The sequence below is a fragment of the Channa argus genome, chromosome 9 (assembly GCF_033026475.1).
Source record: "Channa argus isolate prfri chromosome 9, Channa argus male v1.0, whole genome shotgun sequence".
Lineage (NCBI taxonomy): Eukaryota > Metazoa > Chordata > Actinopteri > Anabantiformes > Channidae > Channa > Channa argus.
In genome coordinates this window covers 11,835,191-11,855,136 of record NC_090205.1, presented here as the reverse complement: position 1 = coordinate 11,855,136, position 19,946 = coordinate 11,835,191, and the positions used below count along the sequence as shown (strand labels likewise).

General features: G+C 37.2%; 1 protein-coding gene across 2 annotated transcripts in view; it reads right to left on the bottom strand.

Moving 5' to 3' along the window:
* nck2a (NCK adaptor protein 2a) overlaps positions 1-12,288 on the bottom strand; it is a 32,435-nt gene extending 20,147 nt beyond the window's left edge. For both annotated transcript variants that reach the window (XR_010915147.1, XM_067515335.1), the window contains exon 1: positions 12,024-12,288. The gene's annotated coding sequence lies outside the window, so the exon portion shown is untranslated. The remainder of the gene's footprint in view (positions 1-12,023) is intronic.
* Between the last annotated feature and the right edge of the window lie 7,658 nt (positions 12,289-19,946).

Below are 19,946 nucleotides of genomic sequence, written 5' to 3'. Positions count from 1 at the left end.
TTAAAACCTTAACAGGAGATACATTGACAAAGATCGTGTTGCAAAATGAGCCTAGCCCATGTGGAAACAGTACAGAAACAGTATTCTGAAACTCTCTGACCTTCTTTCTTCTTCCCTGTGCACACAACCAGTATTGACTATGAGGTTTACCTTCTCTTTCTACTGCCTGCTCCTTCGGTCTTATTCCTGCTCCTCCCTCAGCTTTGGACCTGAATTATTCTCTTTGATCAGATGCTACCTTGGGGCTCCCAAGAGAGAACTGACTGATGTAGCAAGATCAATGCAGAAACACTGGTGCAAAACAATGTGAACTTGTTGAACACCTTCAGATATGGATAATTTATTCACGCTATTTATTTGGGTTGGGGTTAGTGAAAATCTAAATAAAAATAAGCAAAAGGTTACCATAGGTTATACAAATTGTATTGCATTAATACTTTTACCAAAATCATGTATCTTTAACTGATCTCAAGAAAGAAATTCCTTTAACTTATTCTTCTGTATGCCGAGCTCTTCCGCACACCTCGAGGGCTTGCAAAAAAGCAGTCCAGCAAATACGCCTCCATATCAAAATGACATTGTATAAAATGATTGTACAGAAAGACCTAATTGATTAATCAGATGCATACTTTTTGCTTTGTGTCTGACTAGTGTGTGGGTAATCTGTGTTTTAGAAGTACTAACACCGGTTTTACATTATAACTACTTGGGTTCAGCCCTAAAAATCTATATTACAAAACATTAGCAAATAAAAATTTTAAACTCTGGCTATCTAAAAAGCATCAATATTGCTTTTGTATTGAAATGAAAAGGTGAGAATTACTCAAAAACTTCCAGGAAAAAGGTTTTCAGTAACAATTATCCATGTTATTTATGTTCCATGTTATTTTCCATGAGTGACTAATAAAAACATTCTAAATTTATCCAGCTTTTCTAAGACACGTGGGAACCATCTCTAAGGAGCAGGAGTAGACAGTTTTCAGTGATACTCTGCTTCTCTTTATTGCCCATGTTTATTTGTCTAAGTTAAATAACCTTAGGATGAGCCATTAGGGAACTAGTAAAACTATTATTACATCTTTCATACACGTATACATGCATATCAGTTCTAGGGAGCTTTGTTTCAGACATCCCTGTAGGAGTGCTTGATTTGGTGAATCTCTGGAGAGAGGACGTTGACCTTTGTAATGACAATCTGGTAACAGAAATACATCTACAAGAATTAATACAGGACACAGCTCCTTAAAGAAAACAAATGGAATATTCTTTACTTTCTGTAGTCTTATTAAAATACATATTAAGTTTGGGCAGGGTCAGTTTTGATGCTTTTATTGACTAAGTTAATCAATAACTAGTTAATTTTTGCGGTTGCAAATGTCTGCACAGATGTTTCTGATTGTGTACAAGTTAGAAATTAAGCCACTAATGATTCAGTCGATAGCTCAACATTTTGCTTGTGATGAGAGGATCAGCGCACCATGTTCGCCACTCTCAACTAGCAGCCAATTAGTTTAGCCTTAGTTTAGCCCTGACAACTCTAAATAACATAAGCACCTGTGGTTTTCTGCCCTTCTCTTTACAAACAAAAAGGGTCTAAAAATTTTATTTCCATGACATCACTTTCGTTTCCATTCAGTGCTTTCCCCAACAAACTAAACTGCATAATTACTTCTTCTCATCCCCTGAACCCTCATGGTTTTCTGCACAACAGGATTCCATAGCTTGATATTTTATCATACACTCCAATGGTGCTACAGTGATTTAGTGTGACCGGAGTATAGGATGACATTTTTTCTTCCTTGAAATGCAGATGATGTCACTGCTGCCATATAAAAACTCTCTAGGTACCTTTTAAGATGACTGAGGTCATAAAGAAACAGCAGATAGGGTAAACAAGTGTCTTACAGCCGGTGAATATTGTTTTGTGCATGAGAGACACACCCAATACTGTGCATGTGTGCGGTTGTCAATTTTCAGGAGAACACTATACATTTCTTAAGTAAAGCAGGATTTCCTCGAGCTTCACCCATGTATGTGTGAATAGCAGGGGGAGAGAGCAAAGAGACTTTTTTTTTTCTCCCAGGTGTTTAAAGCCCAACCAGAGTCAGTAAGCAGGAAATGTGACAAAAAGAAAAAGAAAAACTCAAGTAAATGTTGCTGAAAGAAACGTGTTGCTCGATTCTGTGGGTGGTGAATATTGGTCAAATCAGATGAGAAATACTCATCAATATTGGAAGCCAAACCATTCAGTGGGACTTTGTCCACCAAAAAAAGAGGTAGACGTTCATTCAGGAAACATCCTTGAATTATAATGATACATAATATAACATTTAAATGAGTTTCAATGATGTTGTAAATATATAGTGAATCATGAATAACATGTCATCTGGCAAGGCACTGTGTTGGCTGGTCATGTAGATGCAAGTGTGAATTCCTGGTGGGTAACATTGTAACACATGCACTGTGTTTACCTGGAGATCTCTATACCCAACGACAAAGCAATTCAAGCGGGAAACCTTCCAGAGCTGTACAAGCTGCACAATAGTCTGAAATACTCAGGCTATTGTGCTGTTTTATGTCATCTAATTAGCTTAAAACTCATACATCAATATATCCAACCAGACTTCCTGGATCATAAACCGTTTCATAACTAAATTAAACTCACTCTCTCAGTTGTTTGAATGCAGGGTAAATGTCTGTGTGAATACAACTTTGCACCACTACTCCTGCAGACCAAGCAGAACAAGATCAAAAACCATGACCATCCAGTGATATATGACAGAAGCCTCGCAGCCCTGAATGCACCTCATCTGTAAGATTCTGCAAACCTGCAGCTTTGACAGGGGCAGATGCTGTGTGGTTTTACATTAATGTAAAACCAACACGGAGAGACATACAAGAGACAGGCATCTATTCACACTCACATTCACACCCACAGGCAACTTAGAGTCACCAATTACGGCATGACGGCAGGAAAGCCCACTCCAATTTTGCCCAGAGACACTTCATCATACAGCTGGAAACGGGGAACGAACTACTGACCTCGGGGTCGTCAACGGACCACGAGGTCAGTAGTTCGTTCCCATCGCCAACTGAGCCATGTAGGAAAGCCCACTCCAATTATCATCCCAAATTTGAGCTACAGAGAAATATTTAAGACGTTTCATTAGTTTTCAGGGGCCTTAAATTCCAAATATTGTATGAAAAGTCAGTAACGTAAGTATTATGACAAGCCAACTGATTTAGTGTTTAAAATTGTCTTCCCCAAACTAAATTGTGAGTTGACTGTATAGCCTATTGGGCTCCTGGTGTCCCCATATCACATATGACCTACATGCTGTACTGTCCCTGAACACCTCATACATAAAATTTAACATGTGCTACACACTAATCACACAAATGTTTGTCCAAACACTGATTGTTGATTGGCAGGTACATTTTATACTGCATAGAACTCACCATTATTTTTACCTTATAGGTAGCAAATGTATGTCTCGCAACTATCACTGTACTCCACTGAACTATAGTTCATGCACATGCACTTTACATGTGAATAATTCTCCTGGGCAGATATTAGTGGCATTTTATTAGCTTATACATGTACTCTGTACAATGACAATAAAAAGGAATCTAAACTTATCTAAGCTCTGATCTGTGATATATGTAAAATATCTGTAAAATATCTGTGATATATGAAATTAAAAGATTTGTTTAATTCAAAGTAACTGGGGCATAGGTCAAAAAGTGAACAGTATCTGCAAAGATTTATTCATTTGCTCATTAGGGAAATCCCTTAACAAACTTGAATGATAATGTTTACTAAAGCGTTGGTGCATCCACAGGAATGGTGAGAGACTGTAAATGAGGCTGAACCTCACAGGAATGGATGTAATGTGGGCTGTAATGCTTTAAGCGGAAATTGGAATGTGGATCATTCTGTGAAATACAGATAAGCAAAGCAATTGTGCTCTGGGTGAGATAACTCAATGTTTGTCTGCATACTGCCTGTTTGTGAATTAGTACAGCCAAAGGGGGACGTCCACTTAATTAAATCATTAGAGCATGAAGCCCCCCTGAAGCCTTTGCAGAAAACAACATTATAGAACAAAGTAACAAACAGTAGCATAACTCACAAGTTCACAAGTCACGAAAACTCTAGTGATGAATGAACTACAGCCTTCTGTTCATTTCACAAGTTATTAGACAGCAAAAACCATCTGAACAAAAAGCAGGCATGTGAGAGGAACACGTAATCTCTTCATCTGTTAATACTGATATTTTTGAGGGATGCAGCTAAATAATATTTTCACCTATTGCGAAAAAGTGTTGACAATAGCTTTCACAGTTAGCTAGGATTCTAAGGATTTCCAACAGCAGATTGCTCCACCGTGTCCCAGTGTTGCTTCCATGGACTTTCTCTAATATTATCAGTTTAACAAAGCCTCTGCAAATTAATATTAGTTTGTACTTTTAAAAGGTTTCATTATCATATTTAAAATTAGAAGCTCGACCCAGTGCATCTGCCATTTTTGACAAAAAAAAAGTGATCAACAGTAAAAACATTTTAAAAATATTTAATTACAGATTTTCTCTGATTAAGCAACTAATTGTTAAGCTCTAATCTTTTATATTAGAGTGTGACTATGTGTAATGTTGAGGCACCCAAGATCCTGAACTTTTGTCCCAATTTCACACTGTTTTACTAAGAAGTGTTGGGCTTCACCTCGCCTGTCTTTGTTCATGGCGCAAAGTACCAATTTTCTGCTCTGTAACATGAGCCTCATGCACACTTAGGGATGCTGAGGGGGAGCCGCTGACCCTTGATTGCCATTTAATGAGCAGTTCTCAGTCTGTTTATGAATATATAATCTCATTTCCCTGATGAGAATGGGATAATCAGACTGAGAATCAGCAAAGCAATTTTACAAAAGAATATTTATCGAATATCTTGTGTCCTTGATGAATTTAAAAACAGACAGTTTACAGCTCAAACCTTACAGTTACCTGTAGAAATCTGCTGCTATTCTTTGTTTTTAAAATTGTATGTCACTTATTCCCCTATATTTAGGTTTCCTTTTTCATCGTGTTTCAGATTTTTGAATTCCTATGATCCCCTCCCATGTCTTCTTAGGCTTTGACACCATCATGCACAGATTCCAAAGCTTGCAGCTGTGGCTTTGTGAACCAAATGAGCTGAGATACTGTACTATATCTAGCCTTACTCTCAGTTCCCTCCCCTTCCTCCCTCACACTCTCTCCCTTCCTTTCCTTCCCTTCATGGTCTCCCCCTCAGTGTCCCAGAAAAGGATTAGGCCCGGTGCCCAGTGGTGACACAGGGACACTTGGAGCCAACAGACTATTAGTTCAGTTGTCGGGCTTGAATTAGGAACTCAAGCTGAGTGGTGGAGAAAGGAGGTGATGATAGAGTAAAGGAATAGGAGTCAAGAAAGGACAAACTAAAGAAACAAAAGAACAGCCTCAGACAGATAACTGAAACCCAAAACTACTGAAGCAGAAAATAAAGTCTTCAAAAAACGAAGGTGTCGAGTTTGCATAGGTTTCCTCTGGGTAGTTTGGTTTATTGCCAAACTCCAAAGAGGGAGATCGCCCGAGTCCAGCGTCATCAGGTGTTAAAATCCGCTTGAATTCAGTGCCCAATTTCATGTTTGTTGGCCGTAGATGTGAATGTCCGTCTGTATACGTCCCTCTATGTTGACCCTGATATAGATTGGCGACCTGTCCAGGGTGTACCCTGCCTCTCACTTATTCCAGCACCTTCATGAGCTATAACTGAAAAAGCAGCTAAAATAATAAAAAATGTATAGAAAAAAAAAAAAAAAGGTGTGACATTAGTGACATTATAGACAAAGGGTTATCTCTCAATATCAGGCATTCTTCTTGCTCTGAGAGTCTAGTTCCTACACTCATATGCCCATTGTAGCTGTTTTCAGTAGTAGACAGAAGTCAGCACGAGCACTCCAACCAACAAACCCATACACAGGGACTGCAATGCATGTGTATTACTGCCAATCACAGCCAGCACCATTTTCCATTAGTTTATTCTATAAGCTAATTCTGTTTAATACATCCCTACTATGCCATGTAACAAGATAATTATTGTTACTGACTCTGCCTGTCAGTGGTTTAATGTTGTGGCTTATCAGTGAATGGCTCTAGAAATAAAAACATACAATTGACAAAATACATTAATACACATACTGTCCAATGGTCACTGTGCACCCTCTGCTTTAAAATGACAATGGGACAGCCATTTATGCACTCACATACAAACTTGATGCCCTTCATGAGTGCCCATCTGTGTCTGACCTTATTATTTTGTCTTATCACATCCTTACTGACAGGAGGAGTTCCAGAGGGAGACAAAGCCAAAATACCAGTTTCGACATTGATCTCTATCCACTGCATGTTTTACCCTGCTCGAGAAAACTGTGAGTGTAGAAAATTTTACAAAGCCTCAAAGAAACTATACACTATTATGTCATAAACACTGACATCCAATTATCAAATGCTTTGAAAGTTGTGCCATTCAATTTAGAATGTACAGACAGAAGTAAAAACATGATCTCTCTGCATACTATATATCAAAGGATAGAATGTGTATGTAAGAAGACTTTCCTAAATCTAAAACATAATTTAATTAATTAAGGGGCATAACTCCATTTACAGTTCAATTTCCTATGCAATATGAATCATAAAACTTGAATCTTGAAAATACTAATCCGTACAAATCCTTTAAATAAAGTCTTTTCCCCCAGCAACTCCTGCATCTACAATGAAGAAAAACCAAACACTGTGTATGCTCTGTGCGCCACTTAATCCTTTTTGTGTTGAGACAAGCAGAAAAATTAGTCTGATTTTGTAACTGTGCAATCAAATATAAAGAAGACAGAAGAAAGATGTGCCTCAAAATAAAAGTTTGTGTCTCACTGTAAATCAACAAAAGACAAGATATTCAGTCTCTTATTCAAATTTCTCAAACCAGTAAAACCTAGTATGCAGGTATCGGTAGATTCATAATGTTTATATAAAACTGAAGAAATGTTAAACTATCATAAGACTCCCTTTTATTTATCAGCCTGTTTCCATGTGGTCGTCAGTTGAAGATAAATATGTCCTTTTAATCATTTTCAATCAATTTTTATTTTTTTTTTTATTTTTTTTTATTTTATCAGCGTGGATATGCTGTTAATTATTACATGTAGGTTTCTGTGACTACCTGTTCACATTATGGCATTATGTGAATATATTTATCTTTAATCTGGACTACTCTTTACCAATATTCAATGCTGTTGAAATAAAAACCATAACTGTAAACATTTTAAAATCCTGCCACATTATCTGCTGTAGTACTGCAGTTAAAATTTAAGATTTTAAAAAGGGTAACTTCTTGGATTTCTAAACTTCTAAAATTAGATTATTTTTTTTTTATTACCTTGTTAATTAACAAGGGAATGCCTGAATGCTCCATTAGTTTTAGTCTCTTTAAGGATAAGGAAGGCAGTTAACAGTGACTCATTTAGAAGAAGGTTCCTCTGTGTCCTCTGAGGCCCAAAGGTTTGTAAGCTGTGAATTTAGCGCACATCAACTGTAAGCCTGCAACTAACAGCTATTTTTAATTGTTAATTTCTGTGGCAATTATGTTCTCAGTAATTATACAGTCTGTAAATAAATAAAAATAAATAAAAATCAGGAAGTAGTGAAAATGTCACAGAGTGCTAAAGCCCAAGCCAATGTTTTAAAATGTCTTTATTTGTCCAAACAATAATCCAAGAAACAATAAATATATAAATATTCATAGAAAAAGCAAACCAGCAAATCAGAAACATGCAAAATCTAGAACCAGAAAGTTTTTAAAGTTTTGGGGAAAAAATGTTGCTCAAAATAAATTCTCAAGCTAGCTGTAGCATGAAGGGGGAATTACGCTTCTCCATTGATACACGGGAATGTCGACACAGGCCTACGCTCAGATTTGTTCTCGCGTATTTCTTGCAAGGTAGACTACGCGTCCACAAGAGGGCACTGTTGTATTTAACAAACCTCAATTTGCTGAAAACTAAGAAATAATTCGGAAACAGAAATCAAATGCTCTTGTTTTTAAAACTCAAAAATCTTTTTTCTCTTAAAAAAGATTTATTTCACATAGTGTCTTGTGTGCGAGTCGTGTTTGCTGCTGCCATTTTGGCCAGGACTCCCTCGAAAAAGAGATCTGGAAATCTCAATGAGACTTTCCAGGTTAAATAAAGGTTACATAAAATAATAAATAAAATGCAGATTTCAACAATAAAATAAATAAGACATGATTAACTTTTTCCAGGCCCCTGCAGGAATGGTTCTTTGGCAGGATTCTCTGCTGAAGTCTACTGAACTGAATTTCAATGCCAAGAGAAAGTATGTGAAGCCTCTGGAGTTCCCTTGTTTTCTGCATTCAATGCTCAGATGAGGATGTGATGTATTTGATAGAGCACAAAGAGAACTGCAATGTCCTGTCCTTTGAAAAAAAATTAAAAGTTGAAAAAAAATTAAAAGTTGAAATACACATTTCAAAACACTCAAGTGGGAACCTGCTGCATTCTGTACAGTACAGCCTTTTATAATCACACAGTGAAAACAAAATGAATACACTTAAAACTGAATAAAGCAGCAGTACAACAATAGAGTGGCCGCCTACCGACCATAGGGTCGGAGGTTCGCGCCCCGCTCTTCCTGACCACATGTCTGGGCAAGACACTGAACCCTGAACAGCCCATCCGTTGCAGTGCTGTTCCGGTCCCAAGCCCGGTAGAAAAGGTGGAGGATTGCATCAGGAAAGGAATCCGGGATAAAAAAAAAAAAAAAAAAAAAAAAAAAACTAAGCCAAATCAACATGTAGACAATATGAAAAAAGTTTCTTTTTACATTCTACTTTTCCATATTATTCCCATTTCAATCCTGACTCATTATCTAATCAGCGTGTTTAATCTACATCTCCACACAATGCGTTGTTGAGATTTAGGTGTGCTCACCAGGTCCTTTGTGGCCTTTGATTACCCATAATTCCCTTCTCTACATAAGTATGTGTATCGCTTATGTGTATAGACAAAGAAGTATAATTCCGCCTTGAGATTCAAGAAAAATCCACCCAGGGCCTCAAATAATGACGAAAAAGCCTGTGGAATACTGCAGATATGCACGATGTAACCATTCATGTCAACTACGTGACATTTGTGCTTAGAGCGCTGAGTCTGTGTCATGACAGGCATTTTCTGGTGTCTTAATATTTACAAGAAGTAACTAGCAAATAGTTGACATTAAAATATACAAATAAAGTCACACATCTCTTTATTAGGTACACCTGTTACACTACACATTAATGCAAATATCTACATTACATGGCTGAAACTCAATACATTTACAGTAGGCATGTAGATATGGTCATGCTGATCTGCTGAAATTCAAAACAAGCATCAGAATGGCGAAGAAAGGTGATTCAAGTGGCATTATTGGTGGTGCCAGACAGACTGGTCTGAGTATTTCAGAAACTGCTGATCTACTGGGATTTTGCACACCCACCTCTAAGGTTTACAGACAATGATCTGAGAAAGAGAAACTATCCAGTAAGCGGCAGGGTACAAGTGCCTTCTTGATGCCAGAGGTCAAAGGAGAAATGCCAGACTGGTTTGAGCTCATGGAAAGGCAACAGTAACTCAAACATTCACTTGTTACAGCTGAGGTATGCAGAAGAGCATTTCTGAACACACAGCACATCAAACATTGAAGCAGACGGGCTACAGAAGCGGAGGATCACACTAGGTGCCAATCCTCTCAGCTAATAACAGGAAACTGTTTGGTGAACCCTGGTGGCTACAACTCATGGGGGCTCACCGAACTTGGACAAGAGAGTATTAAAAAATAACTGCCTTGTCTAATGAGTCTGGATTTCTGCTATTATATTCGAATGATAGGATCAGAATTTGGCATAAATGTGTTGTAATGTATTTTCTTGGCACACTTTGGACCACTTGGTAGTAGTAGTAAGCATTGTTTAAATACCACCATCGACCTGAGTATTGCTGCTGACCATATCTATCCCTTTATGACCACAGTTTACCTGTCTGGTGGCTAATACCAGCAGGATAATGCACCATGTCAAAAAACTAAAATCATCATGATTTGGTTTCTTGAACATGACAATGAGTTCACTATACTCAAATGGCCTGCACAGTCACCATTGGTTATCCAATAGCACACCTTTGGGATGTGGAGGAATGGGAGATTTGCATCATGAATATGTAGCCGCAACTGTCAGATGCTATCATGTCAACATAGATTAAAATCTCTAGGGAATGTTTCTAGTACCTCGTTGAGTCTTTGGCAGTAAGAATTAAGGCAGTTCTGAAGGCAAAAGGGGTTCAACCTGGTACTAGCTAGGTGTACCTAATAAAGTGGCCAGTGAATGCATCTTACAAATCATTCATTTTAAACATGGTGGCCAAACATTAGAACAACCTCTTCTTAGAATGAACTCCAGCACGACTCCACTAACCACTTTGACCTCAATAATAAACACATAGTAGAGCCACTGTATTGGATTGCATTAAATTGCATAATGGCTCACTGTAGCCCTCCAACTAATAATCAGTCCATGAATGTAACAATTATATTATAGGTTACCCGTTTTGTCTAGAAAACTTCTAAAACCAAACAATAGCCTGCATACTACAGTATGTTGACTTTTCACACTTAGAGCTGACAGATGACAGTGACAGAAGAAATAATCATGTATTTATCCTTTAAAGAAATGTATCACTGCAAAAACACAGGTAAAAGTCCTCTATTCATACTTAGAGGACTAATCTTAATATACAAAATATCTGCTAACTTTTGCTTTCCCCTAAATGTAGGGGAACAAAGAGCATAATATCTGCTTTTATTCCCCAGTGAGCTGCAACTCTTCTAGTTTTAGCTTGGCTCAAATGAATGCTTAAATTGTAAACTTGGCAAAACTTCGAGACATATTTTTTCTGCCTTGAGGGTTGCTGGCATATGATGTAAGATAGGAAGTTTCTGTAATACAGGCTCATCAGCCTATTATTGCACTTTCCACATACCTGTCATTGCTAAGCAAACTTGGAACTAGACAGTGTTACAGTGGTTCCCTTAAGAGAGGGTGTGACTGCACAATAGGTGTGCCATGTGAATGCCCCTCCACTACAAACCAATGTGTGATTACACTCACAACATAGCAGGTAGAAAAAGAAACCTTCATGTCAGCTCAAAAATATATAATAAATATTTGTGATATATATAGTTGTGTGTAATACATGTGCAGCTAATTCAGATAAGGAAAATTGGACAGTTTACCCAATCATGTATCGGCTGCATGGTGCAGTTACCATCAAAAGCCACTAGAAACATTGACAAGATCGGCATGTGGCACCAATCCCCCATCTATGGTGTTTTGGAAAATGGTCCATTGTGTAAGCTGCTACGTTTTTAACGACATATATACAAAAGTCAAAGACATGCTCTCTAGCAACGTAAAACGTTTTTTTTTAATACGTAAAATAAAAACTGCTGTGGAAAATTGTGGAAAACGTCCAAGGACCTGCTTGTGGACTGCTACAGTAGCCTGCGCTTACAGGCCTTTCACAAGTGGCCCCGTGCAAATATTACAAATGGGTAAATGGAAAACATTTAAAACATCTTGTTTTCATAGCAAGAATAAAAAAGTAAATCTATACAGAATGTGGCGCCTAATCAAAACCAGCACAGATCCAGGAAAGAGAGGTTCTAGCACAGCATTTAGACAACAAACCACATCTGACTGGACAAAGAGACAGCGTTAATTCTAGAAAGTGACACGAGCGAGCCGCAATTTCTGTCCCAACTTTTACGACTTTTCAGATTAAACATTTTCACGAGGAAAACGGACAGACGTGAAAAGGCATTTAGAGAGCGCCTGGGTGGCTGAAGTAGCCCGTCCAAAAGCACCAAGTTCCACGGCTCGTCTGCGGGGATCTTACCTTAGTGTTCACTCCGGTGAGGGTTCGGCAAACGGCGACAGCACGCTCAACACGCCAAATGGAAAACTAGCGTAGCAGGCACGAAGTAACTGAGCTCGCGTCAAAGCGACAAAAATGAGCTTTTACAAAGATTCACATATCCTCGGGTTTCACTATTTTTCTCTCATTTAAAGCATGGACTGGCAACGAGCAGTTCAACCTATCCTCGCTTGTTTTTCTGTCGCAGGCTGACTGCCTCCACCTCAAGCCCTGCTGCCAAGCTAAGGCGGAGGAGCAGATAACTTCCGCTGTCAACTTTCAAAATAAAACAAAGTTTGGGGAACAGACTGAAGCCACGGGCTACAACCCAAATTGAGGCTAACAGCTGAGCATAAGCAATTCTAAAAACACTTTCCGTACAGAAGTCATCACAAATCTTTTTACTTCATTCATCATTTACATAACCACACACATAGTCTTCCTTTCTTCCCTCCCGCTTGTACTATAATAGCAATATGTTGTGTCTTCTTGTATTGTACTGCTTTGATCATGCTTGTATGTGTCACTGTGTATCTTTCTAAGTACTGTGTGTAGGTACTTTGGCAACTCTTAGGAATTAGGAGTCAAATCCTTTGCATGTGCAAGCATATTTGGCCAATAAATCTGATTTCTAGTCTGATGTTTTCTATCACAGATCAGAAAAGATTTATACCTCACACAGTGTTTACCCGGATATAGCAACCCACAGGATAATTGGTTTTAAGATAATTTTTTATTATACTATGAATATATATGCACCAACAAAATGCCACTTTTTTGGTTTACAAAAAAATTACAAGCAGCACTTGATTTGTTAAATTTAAAAAAAGAAATCCACGTAGACGATAAATTTGTGTTTTGCTTTGACGTCTTAATCTCGTTATTTGATTTTGTATTAACACTATTTTTTAACGCATGAATTTTAAATTGGCTCCTGAAGCGAAAGACAGTTGAATTTTGAAGGAACACACATACATTTCCGGTGTTACTTTGTTGTGTTGGGTTACCTTGTTCGCCGGTCTCGTTGGTGACGTCACCAACACCGGGGCTGGTACAGGACAACGCCAAAGGAAAAGGGACAAACTCTTGGGGAATACATCGCCCCTTGCTGATGACAATAAGAAATCTGCTTTATATAATTTTTTTCACTGGTTTCTAATGGTTTTACAACAGAAGAGATTTTTTTAAATGTGCTTGATTTGATGCTCTCCCTTAGTCAACATCTCATCTATGAAATTCATTAACAGAAAACGTATAATCTACAGTAATTGATAAAGTGAGACGTAAAGCTTATTTTTTCTAAAGGCAGTTTGTTTTCATTATTCAAGAAAGCATAAATCGAGTTTCTACAAAATCATAAATAAATATTCAAATAAATAGAAAATGACAACAAATGAAATAAATGATAGGTCTAATAATAGTTATTTACAACTGTTAATGTAATGCATTTAATAACAATAATAATAAGAAGATGAAGAAGAAAAAAACCTATGTACAATTATATTATATTACTGTTACTTTTATAAAATGACTATATTTAGATACTAAATACACATGGTTGTTTTCTCACTTGCTGTTTCCTGGGTCCAAAATTTGCCTCAAGACTTATTTCAAAATTTGGTCTGATTTTAAATGTTCTGCACTTTACATAATATAGCTGGTAGATATTGACTAAAGACAACATCAACTTTATCCACACAGAAAATCTGTCACACCCACAAAAGGAAGTGTAGATGTCTGTATAGGAAGTAACCCAATAAAACTTGAGTGTAATATACATTACAAGCTTTTATAAACCAAGGATCAAATAGAAGTACAATTTCTGTATAAATAAATAAATAAATATGAAGAGAGAGAGAGAGAGAGAGAGAGAGAGAGAGAGAGAGCAAGAGAGATTTTACAAAAGTGCATTGTTAAAAACATTTATAATCACAAATAATGTCAATTCAACAAACAAATAGAAAAATACCCTTAAGGAAGGGATTCACATGGTGGGTAAAGTGAGTTATAGTCTGCAAGCATAACGAATGAAGTAGTCAAATGAAATACTCAGACGCAGAAAAAGCCAAGTAGTATCAAAATGTGTTTTTCTCTCAAACATTGAAACTTTTGGAATCATTTAAGATAAAATGTGGAATTCTGAGTTATAGATCCTTTTTTTTTTGGCCTGTCCTCACATTTTCTAAATGTGACAGGCTTATGATATAATGTCTAAAAATACATTTGAACTTAAACCAGAGCATCACATCATATCCTTGTTATCTGAGTAATGCAAACCACTCTTTCATCTACAATTAGCAATAACAGAATGAATCATAAAATAGCCCCTGTTTAATATATGAATTTGTTAATGTCTCATGTAGTTTTCATCCATTTAATAGTTCAGCTAAGATAGTTTACCTATGCTAAATTATTCACTTGTTCCTTGATCCACAGCGCCTCCACCTGTCTAATCTTTATTCCTACACTGGAGAGGGGAATAATAGCCTAAAGTGTTGCTCCATAAAAGCTTTTAGGTGTATATATGTCTGGATCTAAAACTAAAATTGAAAATAGTTTGAGGGGAATTCTTTCATTTCTTAATAAAAATCTGATATATATTGTATCAGCTAAAAACACTTTTTTTCACAGAGATGTAGCTGGTAAAGTGTTAAATAAATTAATATCCTATCACAAGGGGGCAGCGCATCCACACCAGAACAGCTAAATCAAACGTGCAGGTCTCACATGTCAGCCCTCACCGAGTCATATTGTCAGGATGTTAAAATAACCAACCTACTGGACAGCCGCACCCACTCTCGTTCCAAACGGAGAATGACTTTCATACCCAAACAAATCAATTTAATTAGAAAGCGGTTCAATGAATAAGTACATGCACATGCTTACTAATATATTCTAACATTAAGCCTGTTTAATGTAATTGGAAAGAGCTGAGATGCATACTTGTAGAATTCATGGTTGAATTGCATTTAACAACTTAGAAATCTGGTTGTGTGTTAGTGGTACTGTATATAAGAATAACAGCAGTGTGCTTGATTCAAAGAAAAGTGAACAATAGTTGGAATGGTTTATCATTCATAGGTTTTTCTTTCTCTTAGGTCCAACGAGAGCTTGACTTATTAACTGAGAAGCATAAGTTGTCAACACTGTATCAGCTACTGCTGATGACGGCTATAACCAGGATGTCTTCCATTCACCAAATCATCCCACTGACTGACTGCTGAGAGCCCTGCAGTGGAGCAGAGCTATAGTTACAGCACTGATGAAAGCAGATGTTTATTTTGGCAGAAAGACGTGCATCTTTAAGTCCACCTGACTGCAAGTGATGATGTATGTGATGAACCAGTGGCTTCTATGCTATGTTTGGTATTCTTTGGACCCTAACCCCAGTGAAATGTAAAGCATAAAGCATAAATGTAGATCAAATATACGCTAAACACGGTAGGGTCATATGTGTTTTTGTTGTGTTGTCATACATGTTGTCTCCAAACTGCATGTGCTCGGAAAATAAATTGATTTGATTTTATTTGCTTATGAATGATGCTTTTGAGAGGGTTAAGTAATCTTGATCAGACGTGAATCATACATAAATGTTTAAATGGTTGTTGTCTGGCCACATTGGAAATCAAAATTATAGGTGGTCCAACCGTGTGTCACGGACAGAGGGGTGTGTAAATATGTGTGTGTGTATATGGTATATATACACACAAACATATATATATATATTTCCCATTGCCCGTCACTATGTGTAATATGACTATGTGACTTAGTGACATATTGTTCACACAAGTGACAGAAGTAGTTGTGTCAAAATAAAATAGGAGAGAAGAGTAAAAGAAAAAGCTAAAGAAAGAAGTTTAAAACATAAATCCTTTCTCTCTGCACAGCTGAGAAAGTTATAGAAATGTATGGAAAAAGTTGTTAGACATGGGCTGGAAGGGGGTTTCTGTAACCTTCCACACAAGCAGTCTTGACAGAGGATACTGGCCCCTTTAGGTGGGAAGATCTTACATCTGTGCACTGAATATTGAGCATGTAACCAAACAGCTACCGTGGCTTTGTCCAAAGGTCCAGCTGGTAGTACGTGTAAAATTGGATGTCAAAGATCCACCTGGCAGCATGTCTAAATTTGGATGTCACGTCTTGTTCCTTCATCTTCAAAGACTAGCAACATTTTGTAGTTTTATTGGAGGGAATGTGTCTATTTCTTGGCAAGGGCCACTTTTTAGACTCATTCTGTTACTTGCTCGGTGCCAGGCTGCCTGTTTCCCCATGTTCCCCGCCTTCCTGTTAAGTTATCTGACAACTGTAGCCTCATATTTAATGTACAGACATGACAATCGTACTAATGCTCTGATCATGCTCTCAGCCTGAAAGCAAATACATTTCATGAAATGTCAACTTATTCTTATAAAAGTTTTTAGAATATGTTGTAACGAGAGTATGTATATTCTGTACAGAAATGCACACATCTATAATTACATTTTTACTGTGCATATTGATACAGATATTGTCAATTAAATGTTTTATTGCAGCCCAGATGATTGCAATTTTTTTAAGCCGAGTGTTAAATAAAGATAAAATGCTCTCACTCTAAGAAAATACATAAAAGTCTGTCAATCATAAATATTAAATTGAAAGTGAGTCAATAAAGTTTCTGTTGCATCTAATAGGGTAATAACTAAATCACACTGGACTGACAGATGCAATCTGCTTAAATTGTTAAATCCCGTCATTAAATTAAGATAAAGTAACATTTAGTTGACACTCTTACCTTTAAGGCAATTGTAGATTCAATCAAGCAGGTGACATATCTAGACTTGACATGGCTACATGTATAATCCATAGAATCCTCTGGCCTGTGCAGCATTTTTGTCTGTATTGGACCCAATGTTTACCTAGTCTTAAAAAAGTCTACATACAGATGAGTTTGACAGATGTTCTGGTTCTTTCTGTGCAAAGCATTTTAGGTTCCCCGTATTAATGCAACAGCTGCTGGTCATTTTGTAGCAGGTTATTACACATAATAGATAACTTGGTTAAATAAAATGCACTCAAACATTTGTCCATGTTTTGTCATGCAGAAATATAAGTCATTTTATTTACACATGCTTGACTCATTTTGACCAGGGTTATGGTTGTAATCAAACAGGTTAGAGAACGGTAACATTTTTCTTTTTCGTTTACCTGTAGGCTACCTTATTTCGTATACAAATAGGGGTGTCTGGTAACTGGTAAAACTGTTTGATTGCACCTACATTGTTCGTTATTAATATATTATGTATCAGTAAAACAGTTGCCTAATAAATAAACATTCATGTTTTCAGTTTAACTGAACACAATTAAAAGGTTTTATTTAAACAATAGTAGATCTTTGTAGCACAACTTGTTGGGCATAATTAGGTTAGAGAATTTTCGAGAAACATGCTTGGACTTTGAATGTCCTCTGTTCGGATTGTTGAAAGAAATCCTTTCAGACCCATAATGAAAATCACACAGTATCTTCACATGACCCCACTGGCACTGCATGGTCTTCAAGGCAGCTGATCTCATCAAAGTTCCATATAAAAAAGGGTTGGATGGACGGATGGATGGATGGATGGACGGACGGACAGACATACTGATGGAAAATAATTATTATAATTAAAACTTATTATCTTTTAAATGTTATAAAGATGTAAAATAAATGGAAATAAATAAAAATCGGTTGCTGCTTTATATTAGTCATAAACAGCAGATATTTCGGAAATGCATGACAAGTGAAGCACATTGACTACATACTGTACAAACAAAGGCTTGTAATTCCCCACAATGTATGTCACTATCATAGCTGATTTGTGCACATGTCTTTGCACTTTCTCATATATACAGTATACGTGCCCACTAGTTGCAAATCAATCTAAAGGTGTTTCGCTTTCATCTATCCACCAAACCAACAGGCCTGTGTTGTTAGAACAGTAAAATAACTAAAAGTCTAACAGCATTACAAAGTCAGGACTACTGGGCACAGTTACCGCCACACCCCCAGCCTCGATCTTTCCTTTCCACACAGCTCTTTTGGATCTGTATTCTGGGACATAGGGACTTGGTACTAGCTGCCACCCTGACAGCTGTCCTTGCTTTGCAACAGACAGAATTAGTAAGATAAATGGAGCCAGAGACAGAGGGGCCCGGTTGTTGTCCAGATAAGTAAAGTCAGATGAGACTGCAGCAGTCAGTCTTTTACCCTCCACATGAATAAAAGCACGAGAGAAACAGCCAAGTTATTAAGACTAGGGCATTTTACTGAATCTAATTTACAAGAGGTGTTTTTTTTACAGAGATGTGATTTGAAGAGTTCATGTTCATGTATTTCTAACCAGTTCACAAAATATAGACATTAATATAGACATTAATGTTAGATCCAAGCTGAGAAATGATTTGTTACGAGGATCCTCCATGCTCTACCTTGAAAATTCTCTATATTATTGGCTATATTATCTATATTAAATATGTGTGTGGTGGTGTCAGGTGGGTTGTCTGTGTGATTGTATAAGTATGTACAGTGTGTGCGACGAGGTCATGTACGCAAAAGGAACAAAGACACAAGAGAAACTTCAGCATCTAAATAAAGTGATGAAACATCCCATTAATCTCTGCAGGGATTTAGAGGCCTGGGAACACAACACCAGGATTAAATGATTGAGGATTTGCTGCATAACATATAGACTAACATCAGTGTAATGCCACCTAGTGAAGAAAGAGTGAAAATGAGTACAAGAGGATTTTAATCATGGTCACAAATTTAACGTCAGGTGACAAAGCAAAGAAATGTATTCAGGAGACAGGTGTTTAAATTTGGCAAAAGGGTCAAACTATAGTTAAACTCTAAGTTTTAACCTTTTCAGAACAATTTATGTTTTTTCCATTGAAAGGGCTACATTTTTTTGTTGTGTCCTCATGAGTTGTCCACGTGTAGGTCCCCATGCCCCTGTCCAAATGCATCTGAAAATAGGCTCCAATTAACAGGTTTGCATGGGTGGACAGAAGGAGAATGTTAACCAATGAGCATCAGCCTTTTACAGTGAATGTCTGAATCATCTCCACATAATGTCAATTGTACTGTTTTATCCACACCATTTAATTAATTTGCAATAATTAATAAATAGTAAGTATTGCAAATAAATTCCAAATTGCATGTCAAAGAAACAGCTCCATAAAACTGTGAAACGTATTTATTACCTTTCTTGCCTAGTTAGATAAAAAAGACTGATTTGCTAATTTCTGTGCAGGCTAAAGCAGGTGTTAAGCTCAGTTCAGCTTAATTCTGGGGACTAATGGAGGAAAGAGCTAGCCTGGCTCTGATGAAAGGTAACATTTCTAAAGCTCATTAAAAAAAGTATTTTTAAATTAGGCATTAAAAAGTTTTTAAGCATCAGCATTAACTGTAAATAAACTGCTGCTTACTGTTGGTGCTTACATCAACAAAGCAAATAAGCATAGTTCCCCAAATTTTATTTGATGCATCTCATGTACATTAGTGAATAATAAATTAAATACTGTACATGATAGACTCAAATAGACTGCTGTACACTTGCTAAGCTGTAATTATGCCCTATTCCCTCAGTGGGAGCGTAAAATGAATGTGTACAGTACTTCTAATTGCCCATTGGAGACCTTTATTATGACACTGCATAAGACAGTTGGTGGGATCCATATCAACCAGTTTGACAAGCAGTGCAGTGATGTTCTTCTAGAGGATCATGTTGGATCTTGGATGACCCAGAGAAATTCCAGTCCAATTGGTTACTGCGGCCTTAATGATTAACAGTCCACTGGTGATGATGGGGTCTGCCGGGCTTGACCTTTCCACACGGCTGTATTTACAGCAGAAGTATCAGGCTTTAGCATCACGATAGCCTTGCA